The 21,117-nt window shown below is 50.2% G+C and overlaps 1 protein-coding gene and 1 long non-coding RNA gene across 7 annotated transcripts in view; one reads left to right on the top strand and one right to left on the bottom strand.

Moving 5' to 3' along the window:
• Positions 1 to 21,117, top strand: part of ADAMTS17 (ADAM metallopeptidase with thrombospondin type 1 motif 17) — a 406,696-nt gene that overhangs the window by 170,963 nt on the left and 214,616 nt on the right. The gene's annotated exons all lie outside the window — the stretch shown is intronic.
• On the bottom strand, positions 760 to 20,525 carry LOC147349819 (uncharacterized). Its single transcript, XR_015150166.1, has 2 exons — positions 15,774 to 20,525; positions 760 to 11,333 (listed from the first exon to the last, which is right to left on the bottom strand). It is a non-coding gene; the product is annotated as an uncharacterized LOC147349819 (long non-coding RNA).

The raw sequence follows: 21,117 nt of genomic DNA, 5'->3' as shown, positions 1-21,117 counted from the left end.
TTGGTCTATTCTTAAAGCACACTCTGTAAAGGGAAGAGGTTTTTCTCAGAGTGTTGTCATGAGTTGCATCCCCTTCCCCAGATCAGCACGATTTTGATTCACTCTAAATATATTCAGATTGTGGGAGTATCTTCCTGCCGTTGAATTTTTTTTCCTTCAGCCAGTTTCAAAGTCCAACTTTCTGAAAGTAGAATGTCAGTGTCTTAGTTTAAAGAATCATCAGCTACATCCTTTGTCCATTGGCAGTTCTCCCCTTAAGGAAGAAAGAACTACAGAACCCTAGAGCCCAAAGTGTGGACAGAATCTGAGGCTGCCTGCTGGCGTTTCAGACGAGGAGACAGCAGGCCTGGGGGTTGAGTGGCTGGCCCAAGGCTGAGATCACCTGCAGGGAGCCTCCGGGGCAGGAGGCCAGCTGACTCTCAACCTGCGGCCCGAGGGTTTTCTCTTCCTCCTGGAGTAGCTGTTTCATGTTTCTCTGAAGGAAAGATTGTGAGGTGACTGCTTGAGAACTTTAAATAAATAAATTGAGGAGTCCAAAACATGCAAAACAATGGGAAAATTTATATTGGACTGAAGAGAACAAAATTAAATGGAAATCTAGTTCTCGGAGAAAATATATATATTGTCAAGTTTTCCTAGTGCCCTAGATAGTAAGATGCCTAGAATCCTAAATGTGAACTCAAGCTTCTCAAGAGTAGAGGCTATGGGTAAGGAGTACAAAAGCAGTTGTTGTCCCCTAGTCTTAGCCATATCTGGGGCTTTTTTTTTTTTTTTTTTTTTACTTTGTTTCATTTATCTGGTCTCATTTTAATTTTTTTCACTCCTGTGGGTGGGTTTGTTGTTCACTTTTCTGTCCCTCTTGGTTATCATGATGTGAGTAAATGAAAATAATCTTAGGCGTATTTTCTGGTATTAAGGAGAAAATAACAAGTTCTTGGCCAAGACAAGCAAGATGAGCAGTTTTCTCTAAGCACACATTTATTTCATCTTGACAGTAATTTTTAATTTATTTTTTATTGAAGGATAATTGCTTTATATAATTTTGTTGTTTTCTGTCAAACCTCAATTGACAGTATTTTAAAAATATCGGTGACAGCGTTTTGCTCATCCTCTTTTGTCTACACTACTAGAAACTAACTTTTTAAACTAATTGTAATCAAATTTGTATTCATATCTCAGATTTGTTAAGAAAAAAAAAAAAAAGCCCCACATTCAGCAGTGGGTGCTGAAAGAAAAGTGCAAATGCGTATGGTTTTGCAAACCACTTCTCTCTGTCAAATGCCCACCCAGCCCTTCGTAGTACCTGGGAACCCACTCCCTAACAGTAGTGAGAGTGTGGAGTTATTGAAGCATTTCCCAACACACAGCGTGTGTGAACCTTTGAAGAGATGTATTTGTGTGAACTGCTGCATGCCATGGCAAGAGCCACCCCCACACGTGCGCACACGTGGGCCGCCTTTTCTCCTTGGACGTTAAGAGCACAGAGCACCGTTTCTCCCTGGTGGTCTGTGTGCTTGTGCTTTATCAAATACTGGCATTTTAACTCAGGAGGTCTGCAGATGACTGATTAGATCCAGTCATAATCCAATAGCCTTTAGCTACAGTCTGTTTAGAATTCTCGGAGAACTCTTTATAGCTTGCTACTGAACTCTAATTACCTGCAAAAACAAACACCTTATTGTTCATCAAAGCCAGTAAATCCTGCTAGCATCTGGTCCTGCCCCTGCTTGGGCGATCGTGGTTTTCCCAGAGGAGTCTGTTGTCTCTGATTATTCGCAAGCATTGAGAAGCAGATCCTCCGTGGATGAAGTCAGCCTCCCTGTCCACGGACTCCTCTGGTCATCCAGCTCAGAGGAGTCGGGGTGGCTGTGTGGAGTGGGAAGGTGGAGGCCAGCCTGCACTTTCAGGAAAGCCACTGGACAGGCTGTTTTACAGATACGAACCTGGAAACTGGTCCATTCTTTGGGATGGAGAGGAATAATTTAACTCCGTGTTTCTTAAATGTGTGTAAACTGACATAGGATGGATGGTATTCTCAGTGATCTGATCCATTGGTCCGTGCTCTCTAACAAAATTTCTTGGTGAGAGTTTTAGAAATCAATAAAGAACACCCCTCTGTGTACCCGTGGGAAATCTCCAGAGAGCTCACCCACCAGGCCCTAATCATTTAATACTGAAAAGTGAAGCATCTCTTCTGAAGGATGAATGTGTGTGCCTTTGCATGCAGGCACGCATGGACGTGGCCCTTCTGCTCGTACCCAGTATACCTCCTGTGAGGAGCAGTGTGAACACTTACCCTCAGATGCCAGTGTTAGGGGAAAAGTCACTTTCGATAGGAGCCACACAGGCCATTTATCAGCTGATGAGTGTCACATAAGTTAATATGATTTCATTTTTGCCTTGGCTTTCAAAAACCACAAAGCTAAATGTAAGGCTCAGTTTTAATATTTAACTCATTGTAGTGCTGGCCTTTTTCTCCCTCTCTTGTATGCATGGTTTTATTTCAATTATTGTAGTTCAAAAATAATTCATTTGGTGCTTTGATTCTGGCTCCAATCCAATTTGCAGTAAAGTAAGTTCTAAACTATAGATTAAATGAAAGACTTTTGACTTGGTAACATCAATAATGCTGCTTTGGACATAAATTAACAATGAAGTAATGATGTTTAAATCACGTCAGATCTCATAGAGCACCTACTGTGTACCAGGTACTGTTACATGCTGTGTATTCACTGTGTTATTGAATCCGTCCTATGAAGCAGTTTTACTAGCTTTTACTTTATAGATTAGGAAACTAGTGGTACTTTAGAGACAATTTCTAGTCTCTACCTAAAATGATATGGGATCACTTGTATGATAATATGGACGTCCCAGGTGGCTCAGTGTTGAAGAATTCACCTGGAATGTAGGAGACTCGGGTTCGATCCCTGGGTCTGGAAGATCCCCTGGAGAAGGGCATGGCAACCCACTCCAGTATTTTTGCCTAGAAAATTCCATGGACAGAGGAGCCTGGCAGGTTACAGTCCATGGGTCACAGAGAGTTAGACAGGACTGAAGCGACTTAGCACGCACACACATATGATAATATACTCGTGCAACAGGGCCATTAAAATAAGAATTCAAATTATAGAAATGTATGTTATAAAGAAGAGAGCTTGCTATATAGTCAAAGAACCAAGGTACCTTCAGTTTGCCAGCAGCCAATGCAGAAAAGGCAAAAATGACATGGTACAGCTGCCTGAAGGAAGCCAGTGTGTCCTCGAGAGGGGTTTCCCTAGGAAACTCAAGTGCTGTCGGGGAGACTGGCAGTTTTCTGGTGATCTGCCCTGGTGAAGAGGTAGGGCAGAAAAGACTCCGGCCATGGCTTCAGACAGAAGGTAAAGGATCTGCATCTCCTGATGGCAGTCGTGGGGGCACCCTGGGAAGGGGCTGTCCTGTGTTCCTGCCTGGAGGATGAGCTGGGTCTGTCAGCCGCTCTTCTGATGGCAGCTTTGGGGCTTTTTAATGACCTGATGCAAAGAGCGAACTCACTGGAAAAGACCCTGATGCTGGGAAATATTGAGGGCAGGAGGAGAAGTGGGCAACAGAGGAGGAGATGGTTGGATGGCATTACCGACTCAATGGACATGAGTCTGAGCAAGCTCTGGGAGATGGTGAGGAACAGGGAAGCCTGGCATGCTGCAGCCCATGGGGTCGCAGAGAGTCGGAGATGACTGAACAACTAACAACATGACCTTAGATGCCTTCTTGCCCATGATAGGCAGCTACCCCCATCTTTTGGTTTGCCTTGTGCGAGCTTTGGAAGGCAGCTGTCTCCCTGTCTTGTGGTAGCTTGAGAAACCCAGCTGAAAATGAAGCTGGTTTTGTGCCGCCTTGAGCCTGCGGTGACCATGAGAAAGCGATGGTCTTGAGCACGAGAGGGTGTCTGTGATAGACACTTTAGAGGGCCATGTTTCCAGCTGTTGGTTGTGACAGAATCAGTGACATGGAGCAGACCGCCCAGCTGGGACAGCTCTGCCCAGGTCTTTCCCTTAAGGAACCAGGATGCCTTGCTGTGAACCTCAGTGTCCAAGTTGTTCATCACTATTTGACTTTAGAGAGAAAGAGAGAGAGCTCCAAGCATTCGTTTCTTTGAGGCCAAATGCAGCCCTGATTGCTCATGGGAAGAACTCTCTTCAGAAGCTCATATCCATGCTGACTGCCCATGAGAAAAATTTTTTAAAAAATCAAGTGATACCTTGATAATCAAGGGGAGCATTGGTAGTGATGTTAGTATAACATTATTTTTAAAGGCTGTTGTTTACTATGATTTGGAACTTTTAGTGTTAGAAAGAAAATATTTCCATGAAAATTGGTTAGAGTGCCTTTTGTTTGGGGGAAGGTCGGTCTGATGTGGCATGATAAGGCCCAGGGGAGACATTTGATTGAGCAGAATGCTTCCTAATGCGGTTGGAGGCTGGGAGGGCACAGACTCAAGTCTCAGCTGGTCATTTAGGGGCTGGGGAAACCCAGGAACCATGCATGCAGCGTGCAGACAATTGGGTAAGACAGCACCTGGGAAGTGTCTAAACAGGGCTTCCAGGTGGGGTGGGGAGAGCAGAGAAGGACTCTACTCACGGCTTACCTGGCTACCCACTCAGAAAAACAGAGTTTCCCTTGCAGAAAATAAATCTCTGCTTCTGTCGGATTTAGGAGGCTCTGTTAGATAAGCCTGAGCCACATCAACGCCTGCCTAGAGAATCAGACCAAACCACGTGACCCCTCCAACTCGCAGAAATCTGAAGAAGGTGCTCCAGACAGGCCCGAGAGTCATGGCCCACGTGCAAGCTGTTGCGGGCCGGGCCTCTCCCCACCTGCTGTTTCTGGGATCTTTCCTGACTTCCAGATGCCCTTTCTTGGGCCTTTCCATTCTGGAATCTACCTCTGCTCTGGTCAGCTGGCCCTGCCTGTGGCCTCTGAAAATCTCTGCCTTCATGGGAACTTGGGAACCCAGCAGAGGTGACGTACGGGCTGTGCTGCAGGAGAGGAGCCCCCGAGGCTCTTGGAAGTGCCCATGGCCAAGTGTTAACAGGCCTGATCAGTTAAACCACCCGCTCTTGGGGATGGATGCCTGGAAAGCTCTCCAGGAGACACCAGGTGCACCAGGGCGGAGCTGCTGCCGGCCGGACGTCTGAGACCCTGTATCGTTCCTTCTGGCCTCATCCACCTGCCTGCTCCATCTCTCGCTCCCTGGCCCTGTCCCCCCAGGTCACCCCCAGCATTGAGCCATGGTGCTGGATGTGCTCCTGGCTCCAGCTCACCCCTCACGAGGTCACCCTGAATTCCATGCTTTTTTGCTACTTTCCTAGCCTTGCACCAGGTGCGTGCGTGCTAAGTCACTTCAGTCATATCTGACTCTTTGTGACCCCGTGGACTGTAGCCCACCATGCTCCTCTGTCCCTGGGATTCTCCAGGCAAGAATACTGGGGTGGGTTGCCATTTCCTCCTCCAGGGGATCTTCCTGACCCAGGGATCGAACCTGCATCGCCTGTGGCTCCTGCATTGCAGGCAGTTTCTTCACCACTTGAGCCACCAGGGAAGCCCAGTAGTCGTGTTTATCGCTGGCGAGTCAGGTGAGGAAAGGCCCAGCCCTCCTGAAAGAAGCCACCGCAGTCAGGGGTAGTCCTGTCTTATTGCAGCTGACACCTCCAGGGAGACCTGGAAATGGAAGGAAAGAGCAGAAGGAGGGGGACAGGCAGCCCACAGGGGCCTGACGCTCCCACCTGGAGACCCTGGCGATCAGGAGCTGTGTTTGATGACACTTGTGTGCCTGCAGACACGCAGTCAGTCCTAGAGGGACCCCGGCCCATCAGTGCGTGAGTGCACAACTGGGTCCCCAGATCCACACAAGCACCCCTCACCCCCTGCAGCTGGCGGAAGCCCTGTCCTGGCTGATGTGACCCAGAGGGGGGACTCTGCTGCCCTGCTCAGTCCAGCGGAGACAGAGGCCAGGTGGGGGGCCACCTGCCTGAGGTAAGAAATGGACCTATGGCCCAGGCAGGTCCCGGTGAAGCTTGCTGGCCTCCAGTAAAGACACCAGTGAAAAGCTAGAGCCAGGCACTCTGGATGTTTCCAGCTAGAATGTGACTCTGCACAAATGAGTTCAGGGCAGCAGATGAGGAAGGGTGTGCTGTTGTCGTGGGCCTGGGGACACACTTGCTGAGGTGCAGCATGGAAGCAGACTGTGTTCAGTTCCCAAGGATGGTGGTTTATGGGCAGAGGGTGGTTGGATGCCTAGGGAGCTGAGGAAAGGGGAGGGGACACCTGTTCCAGGAGAACTGTTCTCAAAACTGGAGTCGACACAATTCAAACTGAAAGGAATTGTCTCTGTCCCAGAACAGGCAGGAAGGAAAGCCATCATCCAGATGCGTGAAGAGGGGAGCAAACTGCCGGTGCAGAGCAGGGGGTCCGAGCCATGCACATGGCGGTGGGGAGATGTGAGCAGGCAGGTAGCCCCCAAGGATGGCCAGGCAGCCTGCCGAGTCCTCGGCCTGGGTGCTCAACTCAGCGGGCAAAGCACGGACCTCACATGGAAGGTGTAGTGGAGAGAGGATTTTTGCAAATGTGATAACTGTTTAGAAATCCCAGGAGGAGGACAAGTGTGCTTTTGTTCTAGTTGGAATTCGGGACGGCTGTGTTCATGTGTCGGTCAGCCTTTCTTGCAGAACAGAAAAGGTGGCTCCCAGGAGTTCTGCAGGAATGGCTGGTTCTATTCCCAGGGCAAGTCCCACTTGAGGTTTTCAGAGGGATTTCTCCCTGAATCCCTGGGTCTCACCCTCCATCCCTACTTGGCTGCTATAGCTTCCTGCAGCCTCCTGTCCTAGAAGGAACCTTAACTGGTGGTGCCAGTGGTGTTCAGGGCTCTCAGGATTCACACGGAGGTGCTTGGAGAGATTTCTAAGTACCATTTCCTCAGCGCTTGGCCCCTGGATTAAAGTTGCTGTACGAGCATCCTTGACTCGGCTGTCTTATCCAAATTCCAGAGTCATATCAAACCTCATTTACTTTTCTTATTATTTTTTAAAATGTGCCACTGAAAATTCTAAGCTCTTTGACATTAATTTACAAGCCAGCCTTCTCCTGGTGTCTTGGATGAGCTAGAATGACTTGTGGCTTCTGGAGAGTTGTGGGGCAGCCACCGTGGGGTCTGCACCAAGCACAGCAGTTCTCAGCCCTGCTCCATGTTGCCCTGAGTGACTCCTTCCTAACAGCTCTGGCTTTCCTTCCCCTCCTTTCCCCACCCCAAACTGAAAAAAAAAGCAGAATTTCCTTTGGGCCCTTCCCAGATGGATGGTTTTGAATGGGAGGTACAGGGTCCAGCGCAGCAAGGAACTTTGTCTCTGGGGCCCCGTTTAAATGACTTCTCTGCCTTAGGGAGTGATTTCTTATTGCCCGGCATTAGGAAGAGTTGCAGGGAAGTTATCATTGTTTCCACTGGAGTCTTACCCTTGCCTTGGATTGAATGTGAGGAGAGAACCCTTCTTCCACTTGACTGGAACGCCCAGAGCCACTGTTCTTAAGAAGACCTTGATTGCAGCTTTGCCAGATCTGCCCAGGCCAGGCCTGGGAGGGAAGACAAAGGGAAAGCCATCAAAAGCTCTTCAGCGAGCAGACACATGTGTTCCCACCTGCATCCTGAGTGGCTAGGCCGAGTAGCTATTGGCTGGATGTTATCGCCATGATGGGAAATCCAGCTGGATCTGGGCGTCTGCTGCTCCCAGAGTTCCGTTACTCTGATAGGGAAGGTTACACAAGATGTGGGAGTGTTTGTCTCCACCCCAGGATTTCTTTGTGTTTAATTGTTGGTGGATTTCCTTACCTGAAATCATGTCATCTGAGACAGTGTTTGAGAAGATGGCGGGGCAGGAAGGGGGATGTGAGGTGTGAATTGGGTTTGGCTGAAGAACCAAATTTTGAAATCCCCTCAGAACTTCCTTACATTACAGACTATCCCAGGAATTAGATGAGATCCAATTTTCTCGTTAGAAACAGCAGAGCTTCTGGCAGCTCCCCGTAAGTGGCTTTTCTCATGGTTCTCGGAGCTGGAAGGGATGTCCAAAATCATCTCAGCCTCATTTTGCAGACAGCTTCCCTTTCCAGGGCTCCAAGTGACCAAGCAGAGACTCAGACCAGAGCCTCAGGCCCAGTGTGGTGCCTTTCATACAGTTGAATCGATCGCATGCTGAGGCCACGTGCTCCCCAAGTGGCTCTTCTGGTTCTGGGCTTACACACATTTGCTGGGAAAGACCCCTGTTGCTTACCTAACCAGGGTCGTGTAAGCACTGTGGGAGGCGGTGGGGCGTTCTAGCATGCAAACTTCTCCACAGACGGAGGAGTACTCTGTTACAGACGGAGTGTTTGTGTCCCCCAAACTCCTATGTTGAGATCTCACCCCTATGGTGATGGTACGTGGAGGTGGGGCCCCTGAGCAGTAATTAGCTCAAGAGGGTAGAGCCCACACGAATAGGATTGGTGCCCTTCAAAGAAGAAGCCAGAGAGCTGGCTAGCTCTCTTTCTGCCGTGTAAGAAAACAAGAAAGCAGCCTCTGCGACCCAGGAAAGGGCCCCCAGGACCCCACTGTGCCGGGCCCCTGACCTTGGGCTTCCAGCGTCTACTACTGTGAGAAAGAAGTTTCTGTTGTCGATAAGCCACACAGCTTGTGGTGTTTTGTTGTGGCTCACACATGCCCACATTCTCCCAAGGTATTTGGTTTCATGCCTGAAATCCTTGTTCATCCACGGCCCGCTGCTGATGGAAAATTCCAAAGGCCTGAGGGCAGCTGCACGTTCTCTCCATCCCAGGGAACTTTGCCACCAGCCCAGTCAACGGCGGTTCTGGGAAAAGGCCCTGATCTCCTTGTCCAGCTTTAGGCACCGAGGGCACGCTCCCAGCTAGCCTGGAGGTGGTTTTGCCAGATGATGGCAGCGGCAGACAGGGCCAGCAGAGGAGCTTGAAGGGGCCAGGGAGCTGGAAATCATGGATCTTGTTCCTGATTTCAGAACAGAGCACTGTGGTTGTCAGGGGCCTGTGTGAGGATCTGGGGATGGCCTCTCAGAGAAAATATGAATAAGTGGAAGGATATAGAATGTGGAAGATTGTAACACTCCCCAGGGTCACTGGATGCCTGACAAAGGCCTGGTCTTAGTCACAGCCGCGTTTCTGTGGTGTTTGAAGGGGCCGCTGTGAAGTGAGCCTGGTGACTCACTATCATCAGGAGCAAAAAGAGAACGAGAAGAAGGCTCCTTGGTCAGTTCTGAACTGAGCCGGGAAAAATCTTTGGGTCGTCGGAGTCCCCTGAGAGGCTGTGGCTGAGGTGGGCAGACAGCCCCTCAAGAAGCTGGGCCCTGTGACTTGGGGGACTGAGGTGTTATTGGGGGTGAACCTGCACCTCTACAAAGGCCCCGGCTTCCGCAGCCCATAACCAGGTAGGTTGTTAACGAGAAGGGGTCAGAGAAACAATGGTGGCTTTCCAAGTCAGACTTGTTAAATTGTCTCTCACACCAGGGGCCTGCCGGGCCCAGCAGGACCCCTGCCACAGGGCAGCTTCAGACACACTGAGGACGCCGGCTCACCCGCTGATAACCTGCTCAGGCGGTTTGGTTTTCGGTCAGAGGCGCCTTCCAGGCAGGAACACGTGCTTCCTGGGTAAAGAACGCCTAACCAGCCTGAGGTTGACTGTGTCAGTCGTCTGTGCTGGGGGGAGCCCCGGGATGAATCTCTGTGACCTGTGGTCTGCTTCCGCCAGGGAGGGGCGGAAACTGCTTCGGCCAAGGGAGAGAGCTACCGTGCAGACAGAGGTGCTGGCGGCCAGCTGCCTGGCCCACGTGGAGCTTGGCTGACTCCACAGAGCAGGCTCCCAGGACCCATCTCTTTCCCTGCCCCCCAGCCTCACCCCACCCCAGCCTGGTCTGTTCTTACTGACTTGGCAGCTGCCACCTGGAGCACCCCTTTCCAATGCCCCGTTCGGAATCTGGTGAGGAAGAGCAAGGCAGCCCCGGGAATGGAGCTGCACCAGGCACAGAGGGAGAAACACACTCGCTCCAGCTGCACCCCGCCTTGGTCTTCAGAGAGTGGTCCCAGGAGCAGTAGCATCCTGTCACCTGGGAACCTGTTAGGAATGCAGGGTCCAAGCCCAGCTGGGTGATTTCTTTGCATGTGATACTTTGAGACCCCATCTCAGAGCAGTGCTCGCTCCTAGCTATATATTGTACCTTTGTGTGTGTGTGTGTGTGTGTGTGTGTGTGAGTGTGTGTGTGTGTGTGTGTATACAAACATACAGCTCTTTATATGGAGCTGAAGGGAAAAAAAAACTTTTTTTTTTTTTTTCATTTTTAAAATTTTGGTCTACGGGGGAGTTTTTAGAACAGCTTTATTGCCTTGACTTTGGAATCTTTTCCATGGTCCCATTTTACCTGTGCTTCATTTACCATTCTTGTGATGCCAGCAGACTCCAACGGGTCTTTACCAGGCTTCCAGAGTTGATGCTGGGTTTCCATTCAGCTTCCTCTGTAGCTTAGAGACCAGCTTTCCTTGTCATGGTTGGTACATCGTACTTGTTAAAAGTGACCCCACTCTGCTGCTGCTAAGTCGCTTCAGTCATGTCCGACTCTTGCGACCCCATAGACGGCAGCCCACCAGGCTCCCCCATCCCTGAGATTCTCCAGGGAAGAACACTGGAGTGGGTTGCCATTTCCTTCTCCAATGCATGAAAGTGAAAAGTGAAAGTGAAGACGTTCAGTCAGGTCCGACTCTTCGTGACCCCATGGACTGCAGCCTACCAGGCTCCTCCGTCCATGGGATTTTCCAGGCAAGAGTACTGGAGTGGGGTGCCATTGCCTTCTCTGACCCCACTGTAGTGTAAAGATTTAATGTGATGTATCATAAAATCTGATAAATTTTGGGCTAAACACCAGAATGTCAAGCTCGTGGATGTCAACGGACCTGTTTAGGAACATGCTGATCAAGCGGAATTTGGTTTGGGTGAGATGAGATATTTCCGTGAAGACGATGGAAAAAAGCAACAGGACTGAAACACTGAGCAAAAATGTCAGATGCTCCCGAAAAGCCTCCGACGCGGTGGTCTTTGACATCCCCAAAGGGCAGCAGAAGTCCTTGACCTGAGGCCTTGAGATGCTGGCGTTCCTGTCTTTCCCCCTCCAGTCCCCCTTTCAGTTTCTGTTCTCAGTTTGGAGGCAGTAGCCGTTGTGGGAGAGTCAGTGCTTTTCCTAAGCGTGGCTTCTTAACCAACCTCGCTGCCAGTGACCTGCATGTGCAGAGTCCATCCTGGCGTTGCCCTGTTGGTAGAATCACGCAGTGGACAAGTCAGCCTCTTAATTGTTTTTTGTATCTAATATCAAAGATGTTATTTTCTCTTTCCACATTTGCTCATATTATCCAAAGTCTAGAAGACAAGTGCAGCCCCCAAATGCTATGTGTAAATGCCTGGAATATGAGAGTTTAGAGTAAGCCCTGAAATCCAGGCCCTTGCTCACTTCTAGCTGCAACATGAGTTGAATCACATGGGCCTAGAAGCCTATCTGCCCTGGGGGTTTAAGCTTAGCAACGCCTGGCGTTGGTCTTCAGAACTTCTTATTCTCTGGTCTTTGTTGTGCATATAACAACTCCTGCCAGGTGATTACAAAAATTGTTTCCTTGTGAAAAATGTCCCAGGAGAGAAAACAATGGGGCCTGGTTACCAAAGTGGAAAGAAAGTTAAAAAGTTCCCCAAAGCGATCCTACTTCCAAACTGGCATATTTGCAGAGGGCTGTAAAGATACCCCTTTTGAAGGCCAAGGGCATGGTGTCTTTTGAAGAGCCACACCCTGAGGGACACTGGCTTTGGTAACTCAGTTGCCTTTATCACTGGGCATGCTCATCATGACAGAACTGCCCAGAGAGTCCCACCCAGTGTTCATGAGCTTGTACACTACATGTTGTACCAGTAGGACCTGCTGCTGCTGCTGCTGCTGCCAAGTCGCTTCAGTCGTGTCCGACTCTGTGGGACCTCATAGATGGCAGCCCACCAGGCTTCCCCGTCCCTGGGATTCTCCAGGCAAGAACACTGGAGTGGGTTGCCATCTCCTTCTCCAATGCATCAAAGTGAAAAGTGAAAGTGAAGTCGCTCAGTCGTGTTGGGCTCTTAGCAACCCCATGGACTGCAGCCTACCAGGCTCCTCTGTCCGTGGGATTTTCCAGGCAAGAGTGCTGGAGTGGGGTGCCATTGCCTTCTCCGAGTAGGAGCTGAAGACCAGATAATGGAGGAGATGAGAGAGATCACCAGCCAGTAATGGAGGAGGTGAAGGTGCTTCGCGTGATTCAGGCTGTCTTGGCTCAGGCTGAGGAGACTTGCTTGCAAATGAGAGCACCGGCAATGAGGGAAAGCAGGGGTGCTAAAGACTAAAATAGGTAAATGCTGTCATGCAAGAGGGGAACGAGACAAATGGCATACATTTTAGACTTGGGATATTAATATTGTTTGGAGGAAAGATTCCAGAATGACTCATCAAACGTCATTTGTGAGCGCTCAGGTTTAAAAGAGGCAATCCTGGAAGTCAGCCGAGAACCTCCAGACAAGTCATCCCCAACAGATCCTGCAGAAGCAGAGAATGTAAAATGTAAATTTCACCCAGGTTTCTGCAAAACTCTTAGCACTCTTGATGGGAAATATGTGGAACCATGGGCTGGATACTGCTGCAGTTAAATGAACTTATAACTTGAACTTGACTCAAAGCATCATTATTAGAAGAGAAATATCTACCTGTGGAGAGGCTTCTGGCTGCCGGGGGGCTCACTGATTTAACATTTCTACCATGAGCTGCATGCATGTGGAGAGAGGACGCATGCCCATCAGACACTGAGATGGCACAAAGACAGGAGGGAGAATGGTGTGCAAACATTCAGAAAATATGAAGTTCTTGACCACCTAAAAAAGTGGGCCAAATGCTGCAATTCATGATTGCATTTCATTTTCACCTCCGATCTTATGGTATTATTATTTGCATTTTATAGAGAGGTCCACGGACAGTCCACTGGTGAGTGGCAGAGTCAGGCTGTAAGCCCTTTGTCAGTGTTGAAATCTGTGCACTAACCATATGCCTTGCAGCTTTCCAGATGGTATTTAATATGAGTTAAGCCCCAGATGAAGCAGATGTAATGCACAGGATGGTGGAAACATGGCTTAATGGCAGCGTGTGTAAAAAGATTTCAGCCCCTGCCAGCAAACACGTGTGTCTCTGCTTCTGCATTGTACTCCATTGACAGACATTACTAATTGATCCCAGGACCATTTTCCACTGAGTTCCAACTCATAATCCTCCCTAACTCTGCAGCAGCCCATAGAGTAAGATTGGCACAAGAGATGAAACTGATTTCCTTTATGTAAGGGTTACCATTAGCTGGTGAGCTTCCCTGGTGGCTTAGATGGTAAAACCATCTACTTGCAATGTGGGAGACCCAGGTTCGATCCCTGGGTCGGGAAGATCCCCTGGAGAAGGAAATGGCAACCCACTCCAGTACTCTTGCCTGGAAAATTCCATGGATGAAGGAACCTCGTAGGCTACAGTCCATGGGGTCACAAAGAGTCGGACACGACTGAGCAGTTTCACTTTCACTTTCATGGTTAGCTGCATACTCATTAAAACACATGCATTCTTAGGCCCCGTTAACAGGAGCCTCACATCTCCAGAAATGAAGAAGGCAGTGATGGCTCTGCTCTGCCCTTCAGAGGTTAAGTGGCATCAGGAGTCTTGCATTCAGTATTGGGAAGTCTATTTTAAAAAACACCACAGGAGGCAGGATTATGCCCATGTGAAAGGGAAGGGGATGATGAAGGGAACAGCTGGAGGAACTGAGTGTCTCTGTGTTGAAGAGTAGGGCTGGGGAACACAAGCACTTGGGGGCACCTTAGAGGCTGCCGGGCACCAGGGGTCTCTGCACAGACCCTGAGATCAGGGTAAAACCAGCATGCTCAAGACACACAGAGAGCGGCTTCAACCCAACGAAGAAAGAAAGCTCATCAAATTCGAGTTCTCTAGCAGTGTTGATTTCCTGCCACTGGGGTATTTGCACAGAGCTGGTTCTTTGCAGCCTGGGGATTGAAGGAGAGATTCTTGGAGGATGAGGAGAGTTGAGCTAATCTCTGAGCTCATATCAAACCCTCCCCTTGTTGATCCTGACCCCCGCACAACATAAAGGACACACTAGGCCAGGATCTGGGCGGTGCCCAGACCCCAAGGCAGAACTGGCAGCAGAGACACACCCATGTTGAACAGTAGCCCCTCTCACAGGTTTATTATACAGGCTAGTTTTCAGTGTCTTATATTCATTAGTTCTTTCAGTCCTCCTCACCACCCTGTGGGGTAAGTACTGTCATTCTCTCCATTCTACAGGTGAGGAAGCTGAAACACAGAGAGGTTACATGACTCACCACAGCCCTGGAGCTTGTAGGTGATGGAACCAGGCTTATCATAATACAAAGTTATGCCGCGTTTGGAAGTAGAATTGTACGTAGCAGGCTATTTATTGTGGCGTATGTGCAGGACTGTCAGCCCCATAAAAGGGCCACGTTGAGGGTCCTCAGAGAGGAGGCAGGAGGGTGGGAATGGGCCTTGAGGGAGGAGGTTGCAGAGTAGTCAGAGGACGGGGGATGTGTGGGGGGCTGAGGGCGGTGAGCCAGGGACACAGCGGGCAGGGTACAGAGCCTCCCATGGGAAGCCACTGTGACAGGGGTCAGGCAGGCCTGGTCTAGAGGTCACGGAGAGAAGGTGGTGACAGTCCAGGGAGGGAGGAGCTCTGACTGAGACCATGTACCTTGGCATCTGTGCAGCCAGTGGCTGTCAAGCGGCGCAGGGGAAAGGCAGGGCCCATGCTGTGCCCTAGGACTCAGGCCTCCGAGGTTCTGCCCAGGTGTGTAGCCCAGGCCTGCAGCTTTAATTCAAGTTTTCAGGGAGAAAATCCTGTGGCAGCTTTGCCACAGGTTGAGTCAGTTAATCTTCCTATGCCCCCAGCTTCCCCATCTGTATAGTGGGCGCACTGACTTTCCCTCTTCCGTAGCGTGGTTTGGAGGATTCAAGGAGCCAGTGCTGGCTTTGGTCCTGGCCTGAGCTGATGTAAACTCAGCTTTTCCCCGCTCCTCTCCTTTAAATGCAACCAAATGTACCTTGAGAATTATTCAACAGGCAATAATAAAAGGGCTATGAAAGCTGGGAAGGAGAAGGCAGATTGGCTGGGGTCCTGAGGACCTGAGAAATGACAGCATGGTGAGTTCCAAGGCTTTCTTTTTACCTCCCATGTATCTGGACTTGGGACTTAGAGGTCTGTGACCTGGAACCATCAACAGATACGAACATAAAACCCAAGAACAGCCTGCTTGCTCCTTGAGCGATGGGCTGGGAAAGGCAGAGGCCCAGGAGACCTTGTGGGGAGCCCGCTACACCCCCTTCCACACACAGGATGTGTTGGGCTGGCTGAGCTGCTGGCCGCTGCATGGTGAACCCAGCTCGTGTCCCTCAGCCAGCGCACAGCAGGCAGCGGCCCAGGCCTGTGCCTCCTCGTCCTCATCCCAGTGGCTCAAGGAGCCCCAGCCCAGCGGCTTCCCATTCCCATGCCCCTCCCAGCAGAGGGTGGCCGGGTGACACCAGGCAGCGATGGGAGTGCCTTCCGCCCCACAGACGTCACCACAGTTAGTGAACAGGAGCCCGGGCAACACTGTTTTCAGGTACCCAGGGTTCACTCACCAGACGGCCGGCCATGCAGCCAAACACTGGCCCGGATGCAGAAGAACCAGGTCGCTCATGTATTGCTGGTGGGAAAGTAAAGTGGTATGGCTGCTCTGGAAAATGATCTGGCAGTTTCTTTTAAAACTAAGACCCAGTGGTTGTACTCCTGGGCATTTATCCAAGAGAAATAAAAACTTATTTTTACATAGAAACTTGTACATGAATGTTTATAGCAGCTTTTGGTTGTAACAGCCAAAAGCTTGAAACTACCCAGATATCTTTCAGTGGGTTAATAGTTAGACAAGTGGATACATCCATACCATGGAATACTATTCTGCAGTAAAAAAATAAATAAATAAACAGATGATGAACGCAGCCACGGGAATGATACTGAGTGAAAAAAAAAAGCCAGTCCTAAAACGATGCATACTGCCTGATTCCATTTATATAACATTCATGGTGCAACGTAGAGATGAAAGTGTTAGTCGTGTCTGACTCTTTGTAACCCCCTGGACTGTACCTCTGTCCATGGAATTCTCCAGGCAAGAAAACGAGTGGGTTGCCATTTCCTTTTCCAAGGGATCTTCCCAACTGAGAGATTGAACCTGGCTTTCCTGGCTTGCAGGCAGATTCCTTACCATCTGAGCCACCAGGAAGGACGTAGAGATAGGGGACAGATTAGTGGTGGCCAGGGTTTAAGGGGTGGGGTAGGGGGTTGGCCATGGAAGTGTAGTCTATTGGTGATGCCATGACTTCCTGATTGTGCTGTGATTATGGTTTATAGGTAGCAGCGTGTGTGAAGAAATTTCCCAGAACTACACACTGAGAGTGCGTGTATGAGATCTGAAGAACCACTACAGGTTGCGTCCATGTTCACTCCCTGATTTTGATTCTGCACTGTAGTTATGATACCATTGGGGGTGTGTGTATGGAGGCGCAGAACCCCACCTCTGTATTTTCTTTCCAGCTCATATACATCTATAGTTATTTCAAAATTAAAAGTTTAAGAGAGAGAATGCCTTGAAGGTCTTCCAGAAATGCAGGTGTCCAGGCCACACCTCATAACAATTGAATCAGGATTTTTGCTGGTGGGATCCAGGCATCCAAAATTTTCTAAACTTCCTTTGGTGATTTGAACACACAGCCAAGTTTGAGGACCTGTCTTCACTCCCCTGAGCAGTTATCCTGGTCATCATCGGTACAGCTGCAGGAGCAGAGCCCGCCCTCTGTCTGGGCGCTGTTCAAAGCACTTTGCATCCATCATCTCATTTCACCATTGATAATGACCACTATTGTTTATGCCCGGCCAGCATCAGCTCTCCCTCCCCTTCGTGGACTAGTTCCTGTCTGATGACTCTGGAAGCACAGAAAAGGCAGAGCTTCCCCATCCTTAGCACACTCACCTCATTTTGAAAAGAGCCTGAGTGGGTTCTGGTTTGCTGCTGTCTCCATGAGTCTTCCCTGTAATGAGAGAGAAAAGGCAGGGGGTTTGGGGGATATGGTGACATAACTTGGGTGTGTTCGTGCTTCTCAAGAGCTCTCCCTCCCCTGTTTCAGAAACAGGTCGGGATGAGTGGGCCTTGGGAAACCTCCCCCCATTGTAGTCTTTGAGTTTTCACATTTGTCTTCCTCCCACCTGTGCTGATGGGCGATGGTGCCCTAGGGAACATGGCCAATGGAGTGGGGGAAATGGGAAGCCAGAAAGCATGGTCTGTTGGCCCCAGGGACCTGATCAGCTCCTAGGAAACCAGCAGATACGGCTCCGAGGAAGCCCTCGTGCATGTGACAGTCACAGACATTTAGGGTGACACAGAAAGAAATGACAGCTTGGAAGCAGAGGAAGTCCACGCCTACGTGGGTCTGTTTGCCCTTGTTTGACCTCAGGCCCGGGCAGTAGGGCCTGGAAGACGAGTTACAGGGCAGGCTGTTGTCCGGGGTTGGTCCCGTCATCGTTAAAGGACAGTACAGCCTTGTTGCAGGAACACTTAGCAGAGCAGGCCAGCCTGTCCCCGTTTCTTCTGCCTTCAGCACTCGCTCTCTCCCCCCTCCCCACTCCTGCTGTCTTCATTCTAGCACTCTAAAAAGAAACTCTTTGGCTGAGAAAAATATTTATATACCTGTGACTTTGACAAGAATGAGTCCGTGTTTGGGCTGGAGGGTGAGGAAGAGAAGCAAGCATGTGAAGTCTTGCCCTCCTCTGGGGTGCGGTAGGGGAAGGAGGTAGAATCGTGCTGATGTAAGGTGGAAAGCACTCAGAGGGAGCTGGTGGTCTCACCGGCTGAGCATCAGGGGCAAAAGTGACCCACAGGGGAGGTGACCCCGAGGCCTCGAGTCCCCGTCCTGCCTTGACCTCAGGGTGCTGCATGAAGAGTTAGAGTGTTGGTTCCTTTTCCTAAAGGATGAGCATTCTCCTGAAGATCTCCAGGTGGAGGAGGGCTCAGCCTGCAGTGTTTGTCCTAGATGGGCCCTCTGCTGCCTTCCGTTCAGTGAGGTCACCCTGAGTCCCACCTGGAGGACACGCCTTGGTGGTGGGTGCGGCCCGAGTGATGCAGCCAGCTGCACCTTTGACGGTGCACAGCTCAGACCAGCTAGACTGCTGTCCCGGTGGCCAGATGGGACACTAATCCCTTCTGTAAACACGAGTTGAAAGCAGACATTTAAATAAAGGCCAGTATCAGGATTATTTTGTAAAAGGAATAGGATGACGGGGCACTTGGTACCCTTGCTATTTCTGGCTCCTCTTTCACTCCAAAACGCAGCAGAGTCCCACCCACCAGAGCCGAGTTGCCCGTGGTCAGAGGGGTGGGGGGCCGGGCACGGGGGCGGTGCGGGGGAGGGGATGGAGAGTGGGAGGGGACCCATGGCGGGGCAACAGCTCCCTGGTTGAGGCCGAGGAGACCCTGGAGCTGGAGGCCGTCTTCCCTGCTCCTTTCTGCCGGGGGCCGCACATTCTGGAAGATGGAGGGGCTGCTGGAACCACCCTTTATTGACACTGAGAAGCATTTTATCTGGAACACCTCTTCCTAGTACATTTCAGATGGGATCCTGTGGGGAGGGCCTCTTTTCCTGTTTTAATAACCCATTATCAACTACAAAGTTGCCGCTAGTAAAAATATCAATTATCGCTTATGCAATACTTCTGGCATTACTTGAAACCACATTCCATCCTCTTAACATGATGGTTGCTCTGAGCCAAAATTCAGAGTGGGTTTGAGGACAAGTTGTGTACACAGTCATTTAGATGGCCAAAAGAATATATTTTTATCCTGTAAATTGAATGCCAGTTAAGCAGTAGTGATTACTGCAAGAAGCTATAATTTATACCAGGGGAAGTGAAGATTTTTTTTTAAGATAAAAAGTATTGCTTAAGTAAGGCCTAAAAAAAAATAAAAGGCAAAAGAAATCGTAGTGACAAAACTCCCAAAGTCTCAACGTTGTAGAAACTTGGAGCAAACCCTTGGGTTAGAGACCTGTGAGTCCGTGTATTCAGTTCCCAGGATACTTCAGAGAGCCACATAAACCACCATTTAATAATATAGCACCAGGGTGATTACTGCACCTGAAATTTGCTCCTTAGAATTTGCAGATGAAACACTTGGGTCATGTACTTTGTCTGTGTCCAGAAGCTACAGACACTAGTGTGCTCCCTGGTCTCGCCCCTAAATTGGGAATCTGGGCAGAAATGAAGAACAGTGTCAGGCTTTTGACTTTGACTAACCAGGATGTAATTGTCCTAATCTTTTGCTTGGCTGAAAACACGATGAGAACTCCTGCCATTTGTTCTGAACTTGGACTTCTCCCTGAAATTTGTGGGCAGAAGGAAAGAAAAGCAGAGGGGGACAAGAATGTGAGCTCAAATACTTGACCTGTGGCACATCGTGAAGGGAGGGGCTCGGTCAGCGCTCAGAAGGCGGGCCAGATTGTGTGTGCATGAAGGCCCGTCGCGGCTTGGAAGGGCTGGCCGCTGGCTCCGCTGAGGATGGCCTGTTTCTAGGGGTACTGTCTTAGCCCAGGGGCTACATTACACACCCCTGGGAGCCCCTGTACAATACAAGTGTCTGGCCTCTCCTCTAGAAATCTTGATTTACCTGGTGTGCGGTGGGCTCCAGGAACTGTTACGTTCAAAGTTTCCCAGGTAGCTCTCACCCATAGTCAGGGTACGACGGTTACTAGAAGATCATTAGCAGTGGCTCTCAGGTGTGGTCCTTGGACCGGCAGCTTCAGCGTCTCTAGGGAACTTAATCAAAAGATGAATTGTCATCCCACCCTTGACCCCCACCCCTTAGACTGACTGAGTCAGAAACTCTGGGGCAGAGCCCAGCCCTCTGGGTTTTCGCTGTGCACTGGGGGTCTCTAGCTGGTGCTGAAGTCTGAGAACCACTGGTCAACACTAGCAGCAGTTCTCAGACTTTAATGGACTCTAGAATCACCTGGGAGCTTCCAAAAATCCAGATGTTTGGGGTCATGCCTCATAGCAATGGAATCAGAACCTCTGGTGGTGAAGCCAGGCCTCGGGGTTTCTTCTCCAGGAGATTTACAGGATGAGAACCAGTGATTTACAGGAACTGAGTGACATCCCTCCTGGTTTTAAGATTCTGGAATTTGCCTTTGAAATTCTGTCCTGTCTCTCTAGTGTTTCATTTAGGCAGGACATAACGTGCCTTAGGTCAAGGGAGGGATGACAGCCCGTTTTGTTTTGATGGAGGGGGTGGCTGCTTGCTTGTGAGACCACTGCTCAGAGAAGGGCTCCCCGGGCTCTGCCGTGAGGCTCCCAGCTCACCCTGCCCGCTGCACGACAGGCGCAGAGACCGTAGAGCCGTGGGGTGGAGACTTGCAAGAGGAATTCCTAGATACCGCCCAGCTGACTGGCTTTGGTGCAGTCTGTTCTTGTCAGTTTAGGAATACTCATCAGCACCTTCTGTGTGGCTAGTGCTAGGCCTGTCTGTGGGGAGGCTCTGGGCTGCTGAGGTGTAAAAAATGGCAAATTCTACCCGCAAGGAGGCCTTGAAAGAAAGGCCTTAGGAGGGGTCCCTCTTAGCTGGGAAGGGCCAAGGCTGCTGAGAACGGCAATCTGTGCCTTACGGGAAGGGGAAGCTTTTGGCCCGCAGGGAGGTTGGGAAGGGGTGTCCACACGAGGTGGTGGGCAGGCAAAGGCCCTGGGATAGAGGGTCTGGAGGCGGGGTCACTGGGGGTAACACCCCCTCAGGCCTGCTGACCCCGTGGCGTGCATTTCACAGCTGGGAGCTGGGGTGGAGTGCACACCCCACCCCCGACCTCACCCTACCCCAGTTCCTGGTCAGAGAGGAAAAGGCCGATCAAGTAATGAGGCCATAAAGCCCCTGCTGATGTGTGATTTTGGGGA

Source organism: Bos grunniens, chromosome 21, assembly GCF_055505025.1.
Source record: "Bos grunniens cultivar Pamir isolate PY7600 chromosome 21, Bosgru_T2T1.0, whole genome shotgun sequence".
Lineage (NCBI taxonomy): Eukaryota > Metazoa > Chordata > Mammalia > Artiodactyla > Bovidae > Bos > Bos grunniens.
This window is presented reverse-complemented; position numbering and strand designations above follow the sequence as displayed.